Genomic DNA, 21359 nt, shown 5'->3' with positions numbered 1-21359 from the left:
TGAATGAAAATGTAAAGGATCGGTCATTTATACATCTGTCTCCTGTCATGACCTCTAAATATGGCATTAAAAGGTTATAAAGAAATCCCAGTTTTCTTTAAATGAGACTATATGTGTGTGTATATATATATATATATATATATATATATATATATATATAGGCAGATAGTAAAGCATCTATTACATGGCTAAGTAAAGGGGATATGTTGTTATAAACCAGCATCATTATTAAGTTATAGGGGTACTCTGGTGCAAAACTATTTTTTCTAAGCAGCTGGTGCCAGAAAGTTAAACAGATTTGTAAATCATTTGTGTTTAAAATCTTAATCCTTCCAGTACTTATCCGCTGTTGTATGTTTCAGAGGAAGTTGTGTAGTTCTTTTCTGTCTGACCACAGTGCTCTCTGCTGACAGCTTTGTCTGTGTCAGGAACTGTCCGGAGCAGGAGAGGTTTGCTATTGGAATTTGGTCCTGTTCTGGACAGTCCCTGACATGGACAGAGGTGTCAGCAGAGAGCACTGTGGTCAGACAGAAAAGAACTACACAACTTCCTGTGGAGCATAAAGCAGCTGATAAGCGCTGGAAGGATTAAGATTTTTAAATAGAAGTCATTTACAAATGTGTTTAACTTTTTGGCACCAGTTGATTTAAAAAATATTGTTTTCCACCGGAGTGCCCCTTTAAGTCATTTTAAGTCATACATGTTTTTACTGAACAATTCTAAGACATCCACTCATACAATGCTGTCACACATTACTGTGACAAGTTTCAATTCCAATGGGTTAACGTTGATAGTCAAATATTTTAGTGTCTAATTAACAAATATGTTTATATAACACAATGTGAGCTGTCAATCCTCCTCCTGCATCATAGTGACTAAAGGATATATATAGACTAAGGCTGTGATAAAGCTCTTGCTTTCTGCAAAGGATCAATGGTGGGATCAGCAGTGCACATTGGCAGGTCATATGTATGATCTTAAACTCACTATGTACAGTCTGTACAGTAAGATTTAATCGGTTGCACTGGTGACTAAAGTACTGAACACCAGCCTTCACTTTTTATAAGAAAAAAATCAGGTTCTCTTAAAGTTTAAAGGGGTATTCCAGGGAAAAACTTTTTTTTTATATGTATCAACTGGCTCCACAAAGTTAAACAGATTTGTAAATGACTTCTATTAAAAAATCTTAATCCTTTCAGTACTTATGAGCTTCTGAAGTTAAGGTTGTTCTTTTCTGTCTAAGTGCTCTCTGATGACACCTGTCTCGGGAAACGCCCAGTTTAGAAGCAAATCCCCATAGCAAACCTCTTCTAAACTGGGCGTTTCCTGAGACACGTGTCATCAGAGAGGACTTAGACAGAAAAGAACAACCTTAACTTCAGAAGCTCATAAGTACTGAAAGGATTAAGATTTTTTAATAGAAGTAATTTACAAATCTGTTTAACTTTCTAGAGCCAGTGGATATATATAAAAAAGTTTTTTTCCTGGATAACCCCTTTAACCTCAAACAGGTTACAAAACATGCATGCTTAGCCACCACTACATTCGCTCTCTATGGCGCTTATCAACATACAGTAGCAGGTTACAGAACTCCGCTATCTTTGGAAGTCCTATAGAGAGTGAAAAGATCTATGGACAAGCAAGCATTCTGCATTCTCCCTTTACTTAAAGGACAAAAGACTTTTGCTTATGAGATTGATGGGGATCCCGGAGTGGAACCCCCACTGATGAGCTAGTTAAAGGGGTACTCCCCTGCTCAGCGTTTGGAAAACTGTTCCGAACGCTGGAGCTGGGAGCTTGTGACATCATAACCCACCCCCTCATGATGCCACGCCCCACCCCCTCAATGCAAGTCTATGGGAGGGGGCGTGGCAGATGTCACGCCCCCTCCCATAGACTTGCATTGAGGGGGCGGGACGTGACATCATGATGGGGGCGGGGCTATGACATCACAAGCTCCCAGCTCCAGCATTCAGTTTGTTCCAAATGCTGAGCAGCGGAGTACCCCTTTAATACCTATCCTGTGAATAGGTGATAATGTAAAATTTTAGGAAAACCCCTTTAATATTCAAGCACTTGCCTATACATAGTAAAATTTAAATAAGCTAGATTCTCTTTTTAACATTTTTTAACAGAACAGTAGCATGCTAAAGTCATGAAAGAGTTAAGTGTAGTAAACCAGATTCCTTTGTTTGGAATGTGAGGTATTTTAATGAATACATTTTTTTTTTATAAATAAATAAATAAAAATATATAATTGGCCTATTAATGCCACACCTTAAAAACATGACCTACACATCTTACCATCTTTATGCTTCAGTATGCTTCCTGCACCAAATACCTCAGCGTTGACTGTTCCCATCCTGTCATCGCCTGCCTAGACAGGCTGGAGGAAAACGGTTGGAAACAAAGATGCTGCTTGCATCAGAAGATTCACAAAATAAGAAAGTATTTTGGGAGTGGCAAGATTATAGCATACACCGAAAAGGGAAAAAAGATGGCAAGAGACCAAAATGCACAGTGCCATCATGCCGCCGAACAGTGTGATGTGGGGTCCGGCAGAAGACCCAGAACAAACCTGATTTATCAGTACATTAAGGGGTGAAATTTGTGTCAGTCAAATCTAGACCACACAAGCTACGCAGGCAGATGAGACGTACAGGAAAAGACTTGATTTATGGTATGACTGCCATCACCAGAAAAACAACTGGAACCTAAAACTGGTTGATAACAGATGACAATGCACAACTTCCATCATTTATTATTTATCTATTGGCAAACAATAAGCCCTGTCTTTTTTTTTTCTGTCATAACTCCGTCCACTTTTAAAAGTCCTGCGTCTTAAGGGACCACTGACTACACCAGTGCAAACCACTGGCATGCCAGGATCTTGCCAAGCACTCTTAAATACAGTGGTCCCTCAACATACGATGGTAATTTGTTCCAAATGAACCATCGTTAGTTGAGGGATCAGTGCAATGTAAAGTATAGGAAGTTATACTCACCTGTCCCCGCCGCTCCGGACCGTCACCGCTGCCCTGGATGTCACCCTCCATCGCTGTCGCCGCATCCCTGGGGTGTCCCCACCGCTCCGGACGTCTCTGCTGCCTGGGATCGTTGCTCTTCATCGCCGTCATCACGTCGCTGCGCACCCTGCTCCTATTGGATGACGGGACGGCATGCGTGGCGACGTGATGACGACGAAGGAGAGCGACGGCCATGCAGGGGATCCTGAAAAGGACGCTTCGGAGCGCCGGGGACAGGTGAGTGATCATCACCGCAGAACATGGGGCACCTTAAACGGCTATCCGGCGGCAGCTGAAGCAGTCTGCGCTGCCAAATATCCGTTTATGCGATGGCCCCGGCAAACAAAAGCATTGTATGTTGATGCTGCCTTCAACATGCGATGGCCTCTGAGAGGCCATCGTATGTTGAAATGATCATATGTCGGGGCCATCGTAGGTCGGGGGGTCACTGTATCCTAATAGTAATAAAAGCGCTTTCATTTGAGCCACAAAGCCTTTCAATAATAATACGTAAAGGACAATTAACAAATAACAGATCATATTTACAAGTGATATTATTACTTAAAATGTTAATGTATTGATTTTGGTGATAAACCCTGCCTTTTTTCTCCGTGCATAAAATTAAAACATATTCAGTCCACTTTACTAACAATATGATGGCGGCCTATTCCTCCTCTGGAGCATTATACATTTTAGATATAGCTCTGTAAATGAGACTCCAGTTATCTGTAAAAACTTAAGGAGAATCTATAAAATATCCTTTTTATATCTTAGCCAAGGGCTGTTAAAAATAATCATTGGGGTGAAAATCACTGACAAATTGCGAGACCATCGTCACACACAGGTACAGACACTATATTATGAACTACACTAACTTTACAGCCCCTGTAGCATAGTCTAATAAAACAAATCCTGGAATACCCCTCTAAGGCCATGTTTAGAATTATATCCCCTCGTATGTGGTGCGACATACAATCTTACATTTTACAGATAATTAAATATACTCACTAAATCATTCATATTGTAGTCCTAGATAAGCCTTATCTGAATTCGGTGACATCCACACATTGTTCTGCCTGCAGTAAACTTAAATTGTGATCACCTGTAAGGGGAGAAAAAGAAGAGACGATATATGTGTAATCTGGTTTTGGTGCATTTTGTTAATAAATAGACAGGACATAAAAATATGAATACTAATAACAAAACACTTCCAGATGCATTTATTCAGCTGTATCTAAATATTCGGGTAACCTATGGTTCACATTTCCAGAATTTTGAATCCTTGCTACTTACATTGTCAATTTACATTGTTAGAATGTTCGTGACATCTAATGTAAGACTTTTTAATTTGAAAACATCAACAAAAAGGTTAATAAACCTTGTTTTTACTCCTAGAAAAAGTCTAATTTCGAACTTCTCCAAGGATTCCAAACACTTAGAAAGCAGAACAATTTTATAAGATTAAATGCATCGATACCTAATTTATTAGATTTGGGTTCATTGAATATTACGGTAGATTTGCTCAACTCTATTTATATGTCAGTGGGGTCTGTCAAGTAATGATAGTATCTGTTATACCATGGACTCAGTTATGGTTTCCACCATAAACAAAGGCCAGAGCCTTAAAGAGATTTGTAAATTACTTCTATTTAAAAATCTTAAGCCTTCTAGTACTTATCCAGAAGAAGAAAGGGTCCCGGCACTCAGAAGCTTGTGAAATCTCAAAGGTTTTATTTATGCAACATGCATAGCATACAGGGTAGGTACGCGTTACGGCTCAATAGCCTTTGTCAACCAGTACAGGTAACTGTTAGAATGCAGCTTATATAATTACATCCGGTACCACGTCATTAATTACTATCATTCAAAGCACATGATGTACTGTGAAGATGTATACAAATTGAAAACAATATAGAAAGAGAAAAAAAAATGAGAAAACGAATCATAAATGAAAAACTTTCATAGCGGAGATTTCCGTAGAATGCAGATTCATTTCCCACTCTGCCGGGGGTCGCGTAACTAGTTACGCGACCCCCGGCAGAGCGGAAAATGAAAAAATTCGGACATATCCGCACGCAGCGATACCATATCTGTTTATTTTTATTTACACTGTGGTTTTTTTTTATGGGAAAAGGGGGGTGATTCAACTTTTAATAGGGAAGGGGTTAAATGATCTTTATTCACTTTTTTTTTGCAGTGTTATAGCTCCCATAGGGACCTATAACACTGCACACACTGATCTTTCACATTGATCACTGGTTTCTCATAGGAAACCAGTGATCGATGATTCTGCCGCTTTACTGCTCATGCCTGGATCTCAGGCACTGAGCAGTCTTTCGGCGATCGGACAGCGAGGAGGCTGGTAGGGACCCTCCGGCTGTCCTGTAAGCTGTTCGGGATGCCGTGTTTTTGCCGCAGCTATCTCGAACAGCCCACTGAGCTAACTGGCACTTTTTACTTTCACTTTTAGCCGCGTGGCTCAAAGGGTTAATAGCGTGCGGCACCGCGATCAGTGCCACGCGCTATTAGCGGCGGGTCCCGGCTTCACTATGACGCCGGGCCCGCTGTGATATGATGCGGGGTCACCGTGGGATCCCGCGTTATATCACGGGAGCGGGACCAAGGACGTACTCATACGTCCTTGGTCCTTAAGGGGTTAATGTACAGATATATGAATATGAAAAAACTTTCATATACAGGAATTCTTCACTGTAAGAACAGTGAGATTATGGAACTACTGCATAGTCCTGAATAATGTTGTGATGGTTGATTCGTTGAATAAATGCAGGAATGGCATGGGTGCCTTTCTTGAGAATTATAATATTACATATTAGGGAGACTAGATTTCTGGAGGTAGGACTTTGATCAAGGAATTTATTCTGACTGCCATGTTGGGAAGGAATGTTCCCCTCTGGTATGGGGCAATTGGCATTCCCTTCCCTTCATAAATGTTTTTGCCTTTTTCTAGAGCAACATGATAGGATTGGACTAGATGGGTCTGTGTCTGTTTTCAACCTTATCACATGTGTAACTATATTTTGTTCTTCTATTCTTTTATTTTTACAATCGAAGAAAGGCAAGGAATTTGTCAGCTATGTATGATGTTCAGGACGTGGACAGAAAGCTAAGATAAAACAAATCATAATAAATGATCACTGTTTGCATAGTGCCATAGAGGTGGTGCTGAACTACAGCAGGTACACCTCCTCCGTCCCCACTCCTCCTCGCTTGGCTTCCAGCATTAAGCCTTGTACATATATCATGCAGGACAGGGAGGAGTGGGGGAGGAATGAAGCCCTCATGGTAACACTCAGCCTCTATGACACTTAAGCTATGAGACAGACATGATTTGCTTTATTTTTATCAGTTATCTGCTTTTTTTTTTGGCCGTCCTGAACATGATACAGAGCTGACAGACTCTATTCAAAGTTCTTGCCATTTTAGATGTTTTTAGGTTTCCAATACATATTTTTCTATCAACATTTTCCTTCTACATTACCTGGTTTTGCAATAGTGCATGTTTGCTATGTAAGGATGATCACTATTCATGGCACAGTTCATGCATGTGTCTTTAGTAAGTTTAGGATATGTCAAGCCAGAATAAAAACAGATACTATGTGACAACATGATAATATATGTATGGTCCAATTAACACAATTATAAGCATATAATATGTGTTTACACCTCTCTTCCAGAACACCCAGACTCTTGCATCACTTAACATTAGGTACTAGGTGTCAGAACTTAAAGTATCTGCCATACAGATTAGGAGGTTTCAAAGGACTATAGACGAGCACAATGTGAACGACATTGGGGGAGATTTATCAAAACCTGTGCAGAAGAAGAGTGGTGCAGTTGCCCATAGCAACCAATCAGATTGCTTCTTTCATTTTCCACAGGCCTCTAAAGAGGCCTGTGGAAAATGAAAGAAGCAATCTGATTGGTTGCTATGGGCAACTGCACCACTCTTCCTCTGCACAGGTTTTGATAAATCTCCCCCATTGTCATTTGTAGCATTTAGTTTAAGTACTCTTGATTTTTTGCTCTCTGAATGCACCCATGTCTTTTCATAAAATCCTTATAGTCATTCTAGTGTATAAATACAGAACCTTTGAGGTCTTTCACTACAATGTATATAGCTCCCATTTCTACAACTCATTAGTATAGTTCAGGAAATTATTTAGAGGTATTTATGCAAAATAGTATATTTTTTATATGTTGCTAGGCATCTCTCTGCTTCTGAGGAGTCAGAGCAGGACCAGCCTCCTAAGCCAATCACTCTCCGCAGAAGTGTGACATCTCGGCCAGTGATCAGCTGGGCAGGCAGGTCCTCCTCCAACCCCTCATCTCGGAATCAGGGCATTAGGACGAGCAGCAGGGTGGAACGGGAGCTGGACTGGACCAGAGTAGGTAAAGATCACTTATTAGGTATTCCTAGCAACATATAAGATAATTCCTAGCAACATATATAAAAATGTACTTCAGTGGAATGCCCCTTTATGTTTCATACACATTGTGTGACCAACTTTCTCAGACCTACCTTCCTGAACTAAGCAAATGAATCTTATTCATAGAAATAGGCATAGTGAAGTAATGAGAGTTGAAAAAAAAAAAAAAAAACACAGTACAAAGGAATCCAATTTTATAGCCTTTAGGCAGGAAAACCAGTCAATTAGCAAATTAACATCACTAGTAGTAACAAGTTGTGATCACAGAGGCAGAGGCTTTAGACATTTTTCGAGACTTCCTATAAGTAAATACCACTTAATACTTGTGTTGTCCAGGACTGGAAACATAACCAAATATACTGTAATATTCTATTGATTTTCTGAGCCTGAAATAATGGTTAACAATCTATTTTCTTCACATATTATATTCTAAAGGCTACTTGGTATTGCCCAATTAGTGCACCAGAACATTAGGCACCACCCTAGTATTTGCAATCTATGGGGATCGAAGTAGTTGGCGATCCATTAATTGCTTCGCTTGTAGAGATACTTTCCTTACAGCCACAATATTATACCTTAGTGAATATAAAACTATTTGTGATATAAAGTGGATATCACAGCCCGGAAACTCAGAGATTACATTCCCCTAACACTGTCCCAATTCTTATAAGACATAATTACAAGGGATGTATTAGATTGAAAAACATAGCTGTTTTATTCAGGAAACCATGTTACACCCATCCAATTGGTTGCATCAACACCATTGATACAGTGATACACATGTCCATTGGCAGTGCAACCCCTCGAAATCAACTATGATGCTTTTACAAGAAAGAAAATAGTTGCTTTTTAAAAATCTTCATTACTTAAGATCACCATATTCTGACCCCTATTAGTTTTTTGTCTATGGAGCTGAAATAGGGTCTGATGTGACCGAGTAAGGGATTTCCATACACTATTGACCACCCCATGAAGTAAATAAACATTATAGATCATTAAGGTGTGAAATAAGTGTTCCAATAAATGTTTTGTAAAAGTATTATTAATATAAGGTACCACATCTTGACAACAATCAATCCCATTCCCCAACTCATGCTGTAGTATTAAGCTGGGTTCACACAACATCAGAAGAACACGTTTGTATAACAAGAAGTGGGCATGAAAACCTGTAATGTACCTATATATTTCTGAGCATACATTTCACAGCTTTTTACAGGGATACTATATTTTTCTCCTATTGTACGAAATACCGGTCCGTATATTTAATGGATAATTATGTTTAATTCAGTTTTCAGTAAGTAAGATATCTAATGCCACAACCTGGAACAAAGAGTTAAGCATCGAGAACAAATAATCTCCATTCTTTTTGGTATCTCCACACCCTTTCCTTTTCTTTAGTTTAATACACCCACATAGCAACTACACTATGCAAGTTGCCTCTGACCTTGCCGCCCACGCCTGGCACTCAGAGAAAGTTACTTGAAGATTTATTTTATACGTGTGTTTAAACATGTAACATAAGAACCATTTTCTATTTCCTGGCTACTTGATAATAGGACATTCTATATTATAGTATTCTGTGCATATGTATTTACATATTCCGTATTCTGTTAAGTCCATATCCTTTTACAAAGATTAATTAAGGGGGTACTCCAGTGTAAAACACATTTTATTTAAATCAACTGGTACCACAAAGGTAAATTGATTTGTAAATTAACTATTTAAAAATTTTCATCCTTCCAGTACTCATCAGTTGCTGTGTACTCCACAGGAAGTTGTATTTCTTTTTGGAATTCTTTCCAGTCTGAGCACAGTGCTTGCTTGTACTTTGGACAGTTCCTGACATGGACAGAGGTGTCAACAGAGAGCACAGTGGTCAGACAGAAAGGAAATTCAAAAAGAAAAGACCTTCCTGTGGAACATACTGCAGCTGATAAGTACTGGAAGGATTAAGATTTTTTATATAGAAGTAATTTACAAATCTGTTTAACTTTCTGGCACCAGTTGATTTAAAAAAAATTGTTTTCCACCGGAGTGCCCCTTCCAGGAATTACTATTCCAGGAATAACAGCTATGTTCAAGAAACTCCATAGAGCAAAGAGGTTTTCTCGTAGCCATTGTTACTGACGTTACAGAGGGAGCAGATAGCTAAGGGTGAGATCTCATCACTGAGCTAATATTCTAATAACCAATAATGGTGGTTATAAAAATACCTGGTGTTCCAAAGTCAATCAAAGCTAAAAGCAACAGACCAATGGGACACACATGAAATCTGGAAAAATCTTACAGCGATACATTCATTTTTAGTTTAGTTTTACTTCGGTGTAGTGAGAGACACATCTGTCTTAAGACTAACTAAATTCCCATTAGGTGTTATTAAATCATACCACTGCTTTGGTCAAGGAGCCTATCAATTTCTTTATGTACTTCACTGGGGAGATCTCTGCAAACAATTCCTCTAGTATTGGAAAGTTATAGTTTTTTTTTTAAAGTCTGCGCAACTATATTGTTTGCCACTTGGAGTAAGGGGGCATGCACACCACGTTTTTGCTATACAGTTCCCGAATACAGTTTCAAGTTAAAAACCGTACAGAAAACCATTTGCATTGACTTAACATTGTAAACTGTATGTCAAACGCATCCGGTTTAGTCCGTTTTGGGTCTTATACGGTTTTGTCCGTTTTTTTTACCCATATCCAAAACTGTAGATGACCACGTTTTCTGGTCCGGTTAAAAACCATATTAAACCGTATATGTTTTTTTTAAACATGGGAGTCAATGGGAACCGTACAGAACCTTATGTGCATACGGTTCCATCCGGTTTTCAGCATACGTTTTTTTTTCTTGGAATTTCAATCAAACAAGTGAAACATTATTCAAAATGGAGTGAAAAGTTAAAAACGTATACGTTTTTTTCTTTAAAAAAAAGGATGCAACCGGACATCATTTTTCAAACCGTATACGGTTTTTTTACCGTATACGAGTTGAAATTTGTACACACGTTTTGATACAGTTTAATCAGGTTTTGAGGAATCCGTTCTTCATCAAAAACCTAATACGGGAACTGTATTGCAAAAACGTGGTGTGAATGCACCCTTAGTCTGAAAGTCCCCATGGTCAACACTAATGGGTTTAAGTAGTGAGGTAGAAGTTTGTTCTCTTGTCATAGCTAACAATTTAGATATGGGGTAATTTTCAGTGAAAGAAACAGGATGCATAGGAGGTGTGCATAGTTACATAGTTCATAAGGTTGAAAAAAGACCAGAGTCTATCAAGTTCATCCTATAACCCTAATGAGTTCCCGCTGAGTTGATCCAGAGGAAGGCAAAAAACCCTCATACTAGATGTAAAAATTCCTTCCCGACTCCAAATATGGCAGTCAGAATAAATCTCTGGATCAACGTTCTGTCTCTATAAATCTAGCATCCATAACCTGCAATGTTATTATTCTTCAAAAATGCATCCAGACCCCTTTTGAACTTCTTTACAGAGTTCACCATGAGCACCTCCTCCGGGAGAGAATTCCACAGTCTCACTGCTCTTAAAGTAAAGAACCCCCGTCTGTGCTGGTGTAGAAACCTTCTTGTTATAGATACAGTCCTGGGTATCAATAGATCATGGGAGAGATCTCTGTACTGTCCCCTGATATATTTATACATAGTTATTAGGTCACTCTTAAGCCTTCATTTTTCTGAACTAAATAACCCCAATTCTGATAATCTTTCTGGGTACTGTAGTCCTCCCATTCCCTGTATTACCCTTGGTGCCCGTCTTTGAACCCTCTCCAGCTCCACTATATCTTTCTTGTAGACTGGTGCCCAGTACTGTACACAGTATTCTATGTGTGGTCTGACTAGTGATTTGTACAGCGGTAGAATTATTTCTTTGTAGTGGGCATCTATGCCCCTATTGATGCACCCCATCATTTTATTTGCCTTGGCAGCAGCTGCCCGACACTGGTCTCTACAGATAAATTTACTATTAACTGAATTAACCTAAATCCTTTTCCACGTCAGTCGTCCCAAGTGTGCTCCCATTTAGTACATAATCCCAGCCCAGATTTTTTTTCCCCATGTGCATTACCTTACATTTATCAGTGTTGAACCTCATCTGCCACTTCCCAGCCCAAACCTCCAACCTATCCAGATCCATGTGTAACAGTGCACTGTCCTCTATAGTGTTTACCGCTTTACAGAGTTTATTATCACCTGCAAAGATTGCTACTTTACTATGCAACCCCTCTACAAGGTCATATGATAAATAGAATAGGACCCAAGACTGACCCCTGTGGTACCCCACTAGTAACAGTCACCCAATCAGAATAAGTACCATTAATACCCACCCTCTGTTTCCTATCACTGAGCCAGTTACTTACCCACTTACACACATTCTCCGCCAGCCCCATCCTTCTAATTTTATGCACCATCCTTTTATGTAGCACCGTATCAAATGCTTTGGAAAAATCCAGACATCCAGCGATTCCCCTGGTCCAGTCTGGAGCTCACCTCCAGGACCGGACCGATCCCTCATAAAGCCATGCTGATATGGGGTCATACATTTATTTTTATCAAGATACTCCAAAATAGCATCTCTTAGAAACCCTCAAACAATTTACATACAATGGAAGTTAGACTAACAGGCCTATAATTCCCAGGGTCCCCTTTTGACCTCTTTTTAAAATATTGGTACAACATTTGCCATGCGCCAGTCCTGGGAAACAGTCCCTGTTACTATAGAATCCCTGAATATTAAAAATAGAGGTCTGTCTATTACATTACTTAATTCCTTTAGAACACGGGGGAGAATGACACTTGGACCTGGTGATTTGCCTATTTTGATTTTTTGTAGGCGGCACTGTACTTCTTCCTGGTTAGACAGGTGACCTGTACTGGGGAGTTTACCTTATCTCGCTGTATTTCACCGCATTTCATTTTCCTTGGTGAATACAATGGAGAAGAATGTGTTTAATATATTTGCTTTTTCCTGATATGTTTTCATTTTTCGAGAGCTCTATAGGTTTGTAGTTTGATACTTATATTTTCATTTGTATACATTGCTTTTATATGTTTCCAATAGATGAAATATTATCTCTTTGCTTATTTGCTTCTAATATAAAGATAAGATGTGTGATTTTTATTGCTCAATCGACTTTACAATGTGCAATTTCATATAAAGGGAAGAAAAAAAAAAGGCACTGGAGAACAGCAGGAGAGAGAACTGCCATTTCAAAATAGGTTAACATCTCACACTGACTTGTGACAAGCACAAACAGCTAGGACTAGTGATGAAAACTGGTCAGGATGGGGCAGTAAATTCTAGAAGTCTACTTAAAAACTCCATCTGCAGTAAATTAATATTGCACCTATGGCTGTGTTCACACGGCCATCTAGACCCTTCCCGTTCTTCTCCCATCAAAAATATAAACGGACTTTAAAAAAAAAAATGGACAATAACGGATGCAAATGGATGTTATCCGTTTGTATCTGTTATTGTACAGTTAATAAACAAAAAGATAATTTGTTTGGTTCTGAGCATGCTCAGAAGTAAAAACAGATCAAAAACAGATGCAAAATGATGACATTAAAGGCTCATCCGTTTTCCATAGACTTCAATGTTAAATTTACTGCATGTGTCGTTTTTTCTGCCGTCAAAAAAACGGAAATAAGTGCAGACAGGTACAAATGGATGTAAACGGATTGTAAAAAAATCCCATTGACATGAATGGGATTAAAAAAAATAAAAAATGTTTTTAATCCATTTACAGCCTGCAAGAACGGAACCGAAATGGGGATAAAAAACGGGGACAGACGGCTGTGTGAACACACCCTTAGAGAATTTTAAGCACAGGCCAACCAGATTCATTGAGTGTTCCTAATGATATAGGATTATCTATCCATACAGTAAAGTTGTGCAATCTCGCAACTTATCTACTAGTTTTTTGCCAATATATTGCACACTTACCAGCATTAGTCCTACATTGTCATCTGTTCGGTTTCAGCACAGTTGCATCTATGCTGCAAATCAATCATGTGATCACCAGCCTGACCCACAGAAAATCAGTGGTCTTCCCTGGATCAGTTGACTTTCTGTGAACTACAGGACGGCATCATTACCTAAACGATCTCTTCTGGCTGTTCACAGACCCTTTCATCAACACCATGCCATTCTTAAAGGAGATATGCGGCGAAAATCTTTTAACTCATCCTGTGCCCAGGCTGCAAAAAAACCTTTAACTCTTTAACTCACCTTCCTACATTCCCCCGTTGCTGAGATATTGTAGCCAGGGCATAGGATGAGTTAAAAGATTTTCGCCACATATCTCCTTTAACTGGAGCAAAATCTTGGCAAAGTGGAACCACATGTGAAACTACCGTAGGCTCTGTTTTTAGCATCATGTTGTAACAACTATTGGTAGAAAGTAGGAGCTTGGTGAGTGCTTTTGTGGCTGTTCTTCCTGGACAATTTTTTTGAACATGACTGTTACTCCTGCAGATATTTGCACACTCTGCTACTGATCTGAATTTAGGTTCTGCAATTCTTCATGGGACTTGTAGTTCTACTAAGACACGGCAGTGCTGGTCTTCTGTTCTTTTTCTTACAGTAGATGACAATTTCCCTAGCTGGGTCTACGATTTTAAAAGTTCACAGTTGCATGATATGAATAGATCCAAACCACTGTGAGTACAGTGGTCAGGATCTATTGTGACCACAGTTACGCCATAAAAAGTTTCCATTGCTCTAGAGTCCATAAGCTGTGTACTTTACCCAACCCCATTTGGAAATGCGTGGTAATATCTCCAGTACAGATAGCCTTATGACAAGGTTGATATAACCAAGTTTCAGCCAGTCCTAAATGCTTTCTATTAGACATTTAAAACATTGAGCCCATGTAAGAGGGAGAACTATTGAAAATGACCTTTTGATGCATCATGGGTACATGTGAGAAGATCACATTGGTGTGAGTGTGATCTCTGAACACCACTTATTTTCACAATGAAAGGGATCTGCAGCATATTTAAATGGTCATTTGTCACACAATTTATGCTCAATAGTATAAGTGAGCATGAGTGTAATTTTTAAATGTTGCTCTTTTTTCACTGAAAAATGCTTCTAACGTTTTAGCCACTAGGTGATTCCCATCTACCGAATGTGCTGTTCACTGCCTGTTAAGTTCAGTCTGTCTATAGTAATAGAGACATCAAGGAAGAACAAAGGAAGTAGGGGTGGGACTATGATCAAAGACTTACTGCAATGTACACAGAGAGAGCCTGCTTTTGCTACCAGCCAAAGGATTGCTGCTCTTCTGCTTCTACCAACCAACCAAAGCATTGCTGTTCTGCTCAAGTAAAGTTAGACTGGGTTCACATATATTAGGTGCCCAGCATAGTTTCCTCCGGCGTGCACTGGAGGAAAACTAATGCTAGAACTGATCCCATTCATTTGAATGAGACAGTTCACAATCATCCAGTGTCTCAATTTTGACACCAGATTGTTGGACATGCCGGAGGGGAACCCTGTTCGCCGTGCAAAACATTGAAAGCCAGATGCCATTCAACTTGATGACAACTTGTCATCAGTTGTGGCATCAGTTGCGTCGAGATCCAGGCTGAGCTCACCTATGCCAGACATATGTCAACCCTGCCTTACCTAACCCTACCTCTTCTCATCTTATGGATCAGCAAGCTGTCTGTGCGTTTTATATGCCGTTCTACTTAGCATATTTGGATGCTAGCATTTCTACTGGAAATCAGTTATATTACTATCTGCTTATTTCCGTGTATAGATCTTGTAAGCATCTTAGCACTTCTTATAAGGTTCATTGTCCATTCCAAGACATGTGTAGCTAGAACATGCAGGGGAAGGACATTGAGGTGAAGCATATATTATAGTGGCTTATTAGCATAAAGAAAAGTTTTTATTAAACACTAGGATATGAGCTGCTAGTCTGGTGAATGTCTATCTTCTCTGTTGTCCCAGCAAGGGGTATACAGAGGGGGCAGTCATTTACATTGGTAGCCTATTAATCTATAGTACTGTCAGTATAGGCAGACTACACATCCACAGCTAAAAATGCTAAGAAGCAGAAAAATGGGAAAGCCTATAAAACAAAACAGCTGCAAAGAATGTCAGCACCTAATCCATAGACAATGACGCCTAAGGCTGTCCGTCAATTTTTCGTGAAACCTCAGTTACCCTTCACCACTGCTCAGAGATATTCTGTTTGCCATTTCCTTAGAATGTTGTGTCTGACTTCTAGTAACAGAGATCAGCTGTGTGTCCCCTGGTGTCATAAAGACCTAATAGTCAGACTAGAAGAAGAATCATCCGAACTACTTACTAAATATCATATATGGCAATAAGGCAAATATTGTAATATATAGAATACAGGAAAAGTAAGCATTAGTGTCATTTGTGAAAAAAAAACACATAAAATTGGACAAAAAAATTACTCAAAATCAAAGACAAGAGGCCATACTTACTGGTACCATGATGCAGATCAGCCACAATGCTATATAAGGGGAGGTCGCACAGGTGCAAAGTACAGATGATCATCCACTCACACGCCGACTATTAGTTGCTAGTATTATAATTGCACACAGATAAGGCATATACAGGGTGCAAGTTACATGATAGCGTGTAGTGCACCATGCTGGCTTACAACCTATTAGTGACGGCCATACTTTTCGTTCAAGCGAGCTGCCCAGCATCTTATAGTGTCAAATCCTTTAACATAAATTCCAGACATGTCAAAATTTTCAAATGCTCTGGGTCTTAGTTTTGAGACTCACTGAAATTGTCAGTAAAGCCAGCTGAAGTGTGCCGCAGCGCACTTCACTTCCCAGCTGGCCACCCAATCTGACTCTTTACTACTTTACTATGACCGTCCAATAATCCATGACATTTTGTAATCTGGCATTGAATGCATACATGCAGCAGGGGGGGGGGGGGGGGGTATTTATTAATGGCATAAAAATGCCAGTCTTTAGTAAATTCTACCCCATATCTGTGCGTAATCTTTATTAAAGGGGTACTCCGGTGGAAAAAATTTTTTTCCTCTTTTTTTTAAACAACTGGTGCCAGAAAGTTAAACAGATTTGTAAATTACTTCTATTGAAAATTCTTAAAGGAGTACTCTAGTGCAGACTAGACTCAGAAGTCTAGTTTATTACTCTTCGATGTTGCTTTTTTATATTACAATGACCATGCCGCTTTCTGACAGCAAACATAAAATGGCACTATGCTTAATAATGTCACAATTAGTATGTTAATAAGATTCAGATTATGAAATAGATTTAGGAGGCTAAATCATGATGGGAAATGACTTAAAGGGGTACTCCAGTGGAAAACTTTTTTTTATCAACTGATGTCAGAAAGTTAAACAGATTTGTAAATAACTTCTATTAAAATATCGTAATCCTTCCAGTACTTATTAGCAGCTGTATACTACAGAGGAAATTATTTTCTTTTTGGATTTATTTTCTGTCACCACCACAGTGCTCTCTGCTCACACCTCTGTCCATTTTAGGAACTGTACAGAGAGAGAAAATCTCCAAAGCAAACATACGCTGCTCTGGACAGTTCCTAAAATGGGCAGAGGTGTCAGCAGAGAGCACTGTGGTCGTGACAGAAAAGAAATCCCAAAAGAAAATAATTTCCTCTGTAGGATACAGCCACTAATAAGTACTGGAAGGATTAAAGGAGTACTCTAGTGCAGAGTATTCCTACTCTCTCCTGCCCGGGCAGCAAAATAAATGAAAATGAACCATCACTCACCTCCTTGGGTTCCCGCGGAGCATCACTACAGCTGATCGGTCCTCCGGTGCATCTCCTTCATACTTCCGGGTGTAACGAAGCGTCACATGGCGCTCAGCCTATCGCCGGCTGAGGCTGAACATCGCGGCGGCCGGCGATAGGCTGAGCGCCATGTGACGCTTCGTTACACCCGGAAGTATGAAGGAGATGCACCGGAGGACCGATCAGCTGTAGTGATGCTCCGCGGGAACCCAGGGAGGTGAGTGATGGTCCATTTTCATTTATTTTGCAGCCCGGGCAGGACGGAGCAGGAATACTCTGCACTAGAGTACTCCTTTAATCCTTCCAGTACTTATTAGTGGCTGTATCCTACAGAGGAAATTCTTTTCTTTTGGGATTTCTTTTCTGTCACGACCACAGTGCTCTCTGCTGACACCTCTGCCCATTTTAGGAACTGTCCAGAGCAGCGTATGTTTGCTATGGAGATTTTCTCTCTCTGTACAGTTCCTAAAATGGACAGAGGTGTGAGCAGAGAGCACTGTGGTGGTGACAGAAAATAAATCCAAAAAGAAAATAATTTCCTCTGTAGTATACAGCCGCTAATAAGTACTGGAAGGATTACGATTTTTTAATAGAAGTTATTTACAAATCTGTTTAACTTTCTGACATCAGTTGATAAAAAAAAAAAAAGTTTTCCACTGGAGTACCCCTTTAAGTCATTTCCCATCATGATTTAGCCTCCTAAATCTATTTCATAATCTGAATCTTATTAACATACTAATTGTGACATTATTAAGCATAATAATGCGCCGATCCGGCAGGGCAATATGCCGGGCGCGGTCGTGCTTTGCATTGCGGTCTGGGCCTCGCTCTGGTCCGCGGTGCGTGCAGGGCCTCGTTTCGGATATGGGCTGTGGGCGGTGCCTTGCCCCGGGCGCTCGTGCGATTCGAGCCTCGTTCCCGGTCCCATGGAGGGCTAATAGAATCATATGCCAAGCCTCGGTTCCACATACATTGATTGATAATCAAGCCTCGCTCCTATCCCGGGTCTCGGCCATGGTATGGTAGTTATTATAGCGCGCCAAGCCTCGCTTTCGCTGATACTCCATAATGAATGCTAGTCTACATGCGGTCCACAGGCATTACTCCAGGTGATTATAATTTTAATGATTTTGTTGTATACATAAGACGGCCAAGATGAGTATTTTGTCACTCCTGAGGAAGCCTCCGTAGCTGGAGGCGGAACGCGTGGGGTCAGCTTCTCCCTGCTTTGGATGTGAGGAGTCCCGGTAGCAGCACTTTAGCACTGAGCCTGACAGCCAGACTTTATGGACACACAGCACTTTTCTCAGGTCGTAGTATTGCACTTTACATTGGGTAGACTTATTACATGCACTGAGATTTAGTTCTTTGCACTTCATACTGGTTAGATTTACATGCACTGTGATTTACATATATATTTTTCATTATATTGATATTGGTCAGGCTGCTAGGCGGTTTATATATTATATTTATATTTGCCAGGTGCTACTTATTGGTACAATCTTTAGAATTTGCTGCATATATTGGTTTGTGTTCTATTAGTCCGGGACTGGCTCACATCTTAGGGTAATGTGCACCCACTGCAGGGTGGGCGTAGTAGGATTATATTCCTCCGCTTCTGGATTATGTGTTTTTAACTGTTTTTAATTGTATGTACTCATCTGTCTGTTTTGAGAGAAATAAAGATTTATATATTTTTTGGAACATGTTGACTATTTGTGGTGTGCAATGTATATATGGCTGCTAGCTTTCTCTTTTCTTCTGGGATTATTAAGCATAGTGCCATTTTATGTTTGCTGTCAGAAAGCGGCATGGTCATTGTAATATAAAAAAGCAACATCGAAGAGTAATAAACTAGACTTCTGAGTCTAGTGCTGAAATCTGTATCGGGTGCTGCTTTGTAAAGTAAACCGCATGGACAACCAACCAACAATGCTGTTATTCATCCGTGTAATAAAATTAGTATATGCTGCAACTCGGCCGTCATCAGGGCGGTACTGGGGGTCCGAACCAAATAAAACATAAAGAGGGCCCCTTGCTGCTAGCTCTGCCCCTTTTCCCTGAACTGTCTGGGGGCACAGACTCTTTAGCAGTATGGGACCCTGAAATTTCGGATGGCGATCCTGGCCTTCCATATGTATATTCTAGCTCACAGCCACAATGAAAGCTAAGTGACTGATGGATTGTATTTTGAAAGTTTTGGCAAAGCACAGACAGCACACTATATTTCTCAGAATGAAAACGGAAACAAAAAGGAAGAAGGCTGAAAGTTCTATGGAAATGTGAGAAACAACATTGCAATCTCCAGTAATGGAGAGGAGGTCGACTCATCATAGAGGTGACTCATGGGACTGATGCCACTTGAAGGAAATTGCAACATGTTGTACTATAGGAACTGAATCATACTATTTCCCGGCTAAGATTTTAGATTATATATATAATATATATATATATATATATATATATATATATATATAACCCAGAGCATACATTGCTTTAGAACATGAAAACATGATTACTTTCAGAAAAAAACACTTTATGGAAAAATTGTGCTATTCTGAATAATAAAATCTATTCATGCAAATTGAGTTAAAAAAGTGAAAATATAAAAAATATACACACACACACATACATATATATATATATATATATATATATATATATATAAGGAACCAAAGAAAAAGTGAACAAGTGGCACTCCAGCGTAGTAATAAACTCAAAGTGATGTTTTATTCACCCATAGTGCAACGTTTCAACCCACTCAATGGGGTCTTTTTCAAGCATACGATGCTTGAAAAAGACCCCATTGAGTGGGTTGAATCATTGCACTATGGGTGAATAAAACATCACTTTGAGTTTATTACTACGCTGGAGTGCCACTTGTTCACTTTTTCTTTGGCTCCTCGGATTTAAGTTCTTGGTCTGAACTTTGGCAGTGGCAGAGCACCCACACTTTACAGATTTAGAAGCTGCTTTTCACAGTGCCACTCCACTTGGACTTTTTGCTATATATATATATATATATATATATATATATATATATATATATGTGTGTGTGTGTATGTGTGTATATATTTTTTTTATATTTTCACTTTTTTATATATATATATATATATGTCAAAAATACAAATCTGATCTGTTAAAGTTTTATATTAATGTGTTGATTATATTAATAATAATAAAATCCATTCTGCAAACATTGGCATAACATTCTGACACTTCATTATATCACTCCATTCATAGCTGGAATAACTGTCCACAATTACTATAATAAACACTGTAAGTCTAAGTAATGTAGATAGTATATGATAAGGAATAGTAAACATCACTTACCAGAAATGGGATGCAGTCACTGTTTCCAGGAGCGATGCCTCCACAATGAATGAAAGGAAGGGACTTCTGTACTTGAAATGCACTTGCTTGATAATACCACCCACTTAGTAATAGCGAGTGAACTCCATCCATGTATCAAGCCAGGAAATACGTTATTGGGCGAATGATCTTCAAGAGCTTCTAGTGAAGTTACTTTCTCTTTCCTTTATTGCTGGAATATTTCACATGCTGGGATAAATGGTGGAAATGCTGCCTTACACATCATGTGCAGCAAGTGCTTCCCCTTCGCCTATACTGCCTGGTCCTCCTCCGAATCCTTTGAAATAAAAGTCAACAAGGAAAACCACAATGAGTTGTTTTTCTAATTCCTGGAAACTGAGTCAGTCTATCATCATCAGCATACTCTGTGTGTAAAAACCCAGGGCTAAATCCGAAGGCCAATTGGATAAAAATGCCCCCCCCCCCCCCCTGCGCCACAGACATCCATCACAATTCATAATCCCATCTCCATCCAGCTCTGAAGACTCAGGACATGCCATGCTTTCCTTCTGTAGCATTTAACGCAATGATCAACAGCAGTCCTTATCTGCCAGTGTTTATAGATCCTGGAAAATATGACAGCCAAATGCAGATCAGCCCGAATGATGAGAACACCATTCCTTTGTTTTCCTTCGTGTGTTTCAGGATCTTGCATCGCCTCTTATGAACTCTTGTTACTGGTTTGCTCCCCAGCTTCACCTTCCTGTTTTACCAAACG

The 21359-nt window shown here is 39.5% G+C and overlaps 1 protein-coding gene across 1 annotated transcript in view; it reads right to left on the bottom strand.

Annotated features, from left to right (window-relative positions):
• The window catches only part of LOC130368872 (uncharacterized), a 192531-nt gene that overhangs the window by 5067 nt on the left and 166105 nt on the right, over window positions 1-21359 (bottom strand). Inside the window, exons 4-5 of the transcript XR_008892592.1 lie at window positions 20603-20918; window positions 4035-4128 (exon numbers count right to left, since the gene is read on the bottom strand). The gene's annotated coding sequence lies outside the window, so the exon portion shown is untranslated. The remainder of the gene's footprint in view (window positions 1-4034; window positions 4129-20602; window positions 20919-21359) is intronic.

The sequence above is a fragment of the Hyla sarda genome, chromosome 4 (genome assembly GCF_029499605.1).
Source record: "Hyla sarda isolate aHylSar1 chromosome 4, aHylSar1.hap1, whole genome shotgun sequence".
NCBI lineage: Eukaryota > Metazoa > Chordata > Amphibia > Anura > Hylidae > Hyla > Hyla sarda.
Note: the sequence above shows the minus strand (reverse complement) of the source record. Positions and strands in the feature narration are given on the sequence as shown.